This window comes from Rhea americana, unplaced genomic scaffold (assembly GCF_003343005.1).
Source record: "Rhea americana isolate MKP2758 unplaced genomic scaffold, rheAme1 scaffold_2, whole genome shotgun sequence".
Classification (NCBI taxonomy): domain Eukaryota; kingdom Metazoa; phylum Chordata; class Aves; order Rheiformes; family Rheidae; genus Rhea; species Rhea americana.
The window spans coordinates 4,153,019-4,157,519 of NW_028186149.1; positions in this window are offsets into that span (position 1 = coordinate 4,153,019).

Sequence of the window (4,501 nt, forward strand, 5' to 3'; positions counted from 1 at the left end):
GCATGTGTCAATTTAGCTTAAGCAATAAATTATTATTGTAAAGATAGTTATTTATAATGCAGTAGCGTCTGGAAGCTAGTCAGAAATCAGTGTGATAAGTGTACTACATGGTATCTCTCCTGCTAAAGCAGGAGCACTTCTACAGGAGCTTTGAAGGCCATTTCTGTAAACAATGTGTTGGCAGTTACAAAAGCATAGCATGAAATAGGCCTTGATCTTTCTTTTGTGCAGTGATACAGACACTGTTTTTACCAGAACAAATAGTGCATTTTGTTAGGCTGTTCTGCTCAGTGACTCGAAGTGTTTTTCCAGATAGAAGGTAGGAGGTTTGATGGCCCTGCAGCTACTCTTTTAAATATAGCTGCCAGTAACTCAAACAGGAAGTATAAGGAGCTAATAAATACTACAAGGACCAAACTGTGCGTTTCTTATGGGCCTGTGTGTAAGCACCAGCCGTGTTAGGTCAGATAAGGTGCTTGGTCATTGTGAAGCCTCAGGAGGATGTGGTACTCCAGGGCAGAAGATGAATCCCTATGACCTGTGAAGAGGAGCTTGTTTGTGCTCACTGCAGGAGGAATGTAGGGAGGAACAAGGCCCATTTCTTCCCGAAAAATACTAATGCAAGCACTGAGGTTAATTCTTTACAAACTGATAGCGTGTGTTGCTCTGGCCTGCAGCTCTTGTACTCCCTAAGCATATCCTCAAGGCCCACATCTCCCTTAATACTGTCTTGTGGCTTGTTGACTCTGCAGGATCTGAGGTTTGTCAGTTTGCTTTTATGTTAACACTAGGCAAGCTTTTCAGTTAAATAAGGTAAAAATGTATTTAGTTTTCATATTGGCGGTCATATTGCCCATAACTGAAAAAAACTGTTACAAATAAAAACCAAAGAGGCCTCTTAATAGTTTCAAGTTTTTTTTTCTGAAAATACTCTCCTTGTTTTCATGGGGCAATCCTGTCATCCCTATCAGCAGCTCAGTTCTACCTCTTCTACCTCCTTCTAGAGATGAATAAGGCAGACTAAGGCCTACTGAGATCTAGAAATTCCATCATGCACCCTTGAAGGTTCAACTTGTAATTGAACATCAGGGTTTTTTGTTTGTTTGTTTGTTTTAAGTTTGTGGTCTTCAGAAAATTCCAAACTTTTCGTAGAAACCATTTGTAACACGTGTGGGTATCATACTTAAATGATTCAAGCTATCATATGGGGCACTGTCCCTGTAGTATGGCTAAGGACTGGCTATCTCCATGATAATCGTTCTTTTCATACTTTTCCTTTCTGGKGATTTTTAAGTCACTTTTCATGTGTCCTGCAAAGTTGCTTGCCTTTCCCAGTTAGCCCCCACCTTGTTTCCCTCTTCCTCCTCTCTTCAGAGTGAGATGTGCACGGTCACATCTTGACCAGCTAATTCACAGGCTTTGTTCCTTTCAGAGCAGCAGACAAGAATGAGCAGCCTCGTAATAAGCAGCCTTTGAAAGTACAAGCTATTTTTTTCATTTGCTGCAGTTTGGATTCCTTTTAAGGTAATTTCAGCAATGCGTGTGCATTGTAAATATTAGCGGGTCTTCCTCTGTGTTCTAATTTTCTACTTTGTATTGAGAGACAGTAGCATGATCCTGGCAATAAGCCAGGATTTCACCTTGAGGCATCATGTGACAAGCTGAAATGGAACAGACCAAAGCTGAGGCAAAAAGTTGTGYGTTTGAATTAGCTATCAAATGCCACAGGTACAGTTGTGTATCGCAAATAAATGAAGGGTGGCTGTGTTCTTCCGGAACCCAGTGGTACACTGAACGCATGGTGATGGGCCTGTTGGGGGAGTCTGGCTTCTTCAGATTTTTGTTGCTTGATTTGGGTATTTTGGTAAAACTGAGATGAAACAGCTGCAGTCATTTTAAAAGTTTCAGTATTGGGCACATACTATTGCCCCTCTGTCTTAGTGTCTGAAGACCTAGCATATTGTTACTTCAAACAAATAATTATTAATGAGACTTCCTYTCCATTTTAGCTCCCTAATATATTAGAAGTAATTTCCTTGTAATATAAAAAACATGCTAATAAAGAGAAAATAGTGGAACTGTCTCTTTTGTGGGTATTATCTGCAATCGTAATACATGAAGTTCATCACTTTAGAAATCCAGATCACCCTGATCRAACTTCTTGAGCTATCATGAAAAGACAAAGTTCATTTACAGGGCAAATTCCATGCCATACTTATGGGGTAGCATCTGCAGTGGAGGAATTCATAACAGAAGCTAAACAATCAGTATATAATCACTACCACTAGGTCTGTTCATCACGCAACACAGTTGTGCATTTGCATCATTACCACCATCAGTGAATGAACGTGAGTTTGCTGYTTTCCACATAAACTGATCAGTAATTTTTGCATAGAGATTTTCTTAATGCTAGTGAAGGTTCACCGGATTTCTATTTTCCACAATGTATTTGATCCAAATTCTTAGAAATACTCAGCTGCCTTTGAGAACGTGTGGCCCCGAGCTCCGGGTATGTAAACCTGCTCTGAAAGGAGGGCTGAGGTTCTTAGGACATTTAAATGGCTTTGGAAGCATTACCTTAGACTTTCACTATTTAAAAAGCTTAAACCTTTTATAGTTCAGACAACCAAACAAAAAAAAGAGCATTAAGGAGAAGGGTTTTGTTCAGGCACTACAAATTATTAACATCCATGGAACGRTATGTTTAGTTTTCATCAGCTGAGGTTCTTTTCCAAACTCTACAGCCAGTGAATTGCAGGCAAACAAAATCTATGTTTTAATAAAAATTAAAAGCAAACAGCTTATCCAGAAAAGATCTTTTTTCCAGCGTGGTTGTGTGTATGTGCATACTTTCCTTTTTCAGGAGAAAAAAATTGCACATAGCAATATGAGCTCTAAATGCACTACAGTATTCTTCATCTCTGTTGACTGTAATGGTAGCTAGATAGGCAAAGAATAAAACTCCTGGAGAAAAGGTTGAACTGCTTCCCAGTAGAGCTTAACCCTTGCTGAAGTTCTGCCTAACCTTTTCAGCTGCCTTGCAGATTCTAGGTTTGTATCAAATGATGATATGACTCACTCTGTCTCCCTACAGACCAACATACTCTTGCATGTCTTCAGCAGCTTTCTGACTCAGCAAGAGCTTGTGCTCTCTTCCCTCACAAAACCACAGACTGAGCGAGTGCTCAGCAGCGKGGGAACTGGGAATTTACTGCCTTGCAGTTGCCTTTGAGCCACTCTTGTGATGAAAAATACATCTCAGTTCACCAGCTTCTTTAAGTATGTCTGCCTTCCTGGCTTTCGTCWGCTATGACGTGCACTGGGATCTAGCTCCTGTGAGATTTTATCCTTCCAGCTAAAGGAAAGTAAAAAGTATAGAGAAAGAAATTCTGTAATAATAGTTACACTTTGGACTATAATCAATAGCATTCCCTCACACTGTCCAAGTTAAGCAAAGGAAATATGTTTGGGGTGTAGGCCCAAACCTATGTGTTGGGTAACATGAGGAGTATGTTTCTTAAAGTATATTATAGAATACTAAATGTTTATTTTTCTCAGCTAAATGAGAAATCAATGCTGCTATGTTCGAAGAAGTACTATGGATTATCTGTAACGTCATGATGCTCCCCAACACAAATCATTTTCAATTATGTAGTTCATGACACTACATAAAAACTACTGAAGTTTTCCATACTAATTCACTATTCAARAGAAAATACTTGCTGTACTCAGTGGAGGAGAAGTCCACATATGAAAATGGTCAGTAATAAAAGGTTTTTGACCAAACATACTAAATACTAATGTGAAAACTGAGGCATGAAAAATGACATATCTGGTGATCTCATGAAACTGGGAAATAAGTTAATTTTGAGCCTTGATGGTCCAAATTAGGTGTCTGTATCAAAGGAGACAAATATTATAATTCAGAAAATATAATGCAAGCAGTTTAGACCTTGTATATCCCCATCTTCTGTGGAAAAAAATATACTGCTGTTCTTAGGGCCTTTGGAGGATGGCACAGAACAGGTTGAACCAGCAAAAGATACAGAATGAGGGTATCTTTTGTGTATAATACTAGCCTAAATGTCCTGTCATTTACACTGATGTAGAGTTACTCTTAAAATACAGTAAAGCTGATGTCTGGAGATGCAAGCCTCAGAATTTGCACTCTGCAGGTTTTGTTTTGCTGCAGTAGATGGGGCATTTTCCACTGCATTACGGAAAATGCGTGAGAAAATAAATAGGCTTTTATTACTGTATTTAGTGGGCATGAATCCAGTCTTTCAGAAGCAAGGTTGGATGCCTTAGATCTGTGCACTGCAGTTCATTCTGGGTTGCCTTCCGTTGGGTGCAGAGAACACCACATTAAGTGAGTGCAAACAAGGAGCTTTCTTCAAAGACAGGCTTTGGTGCACTAGGGCTGAAAGGTCTTGTGGCCCTAGGGGCTTTTTACCCCCCATCCCTCCCTCCCTCTCCCTCCCTCCCTCTCTCTCTCTCTCTC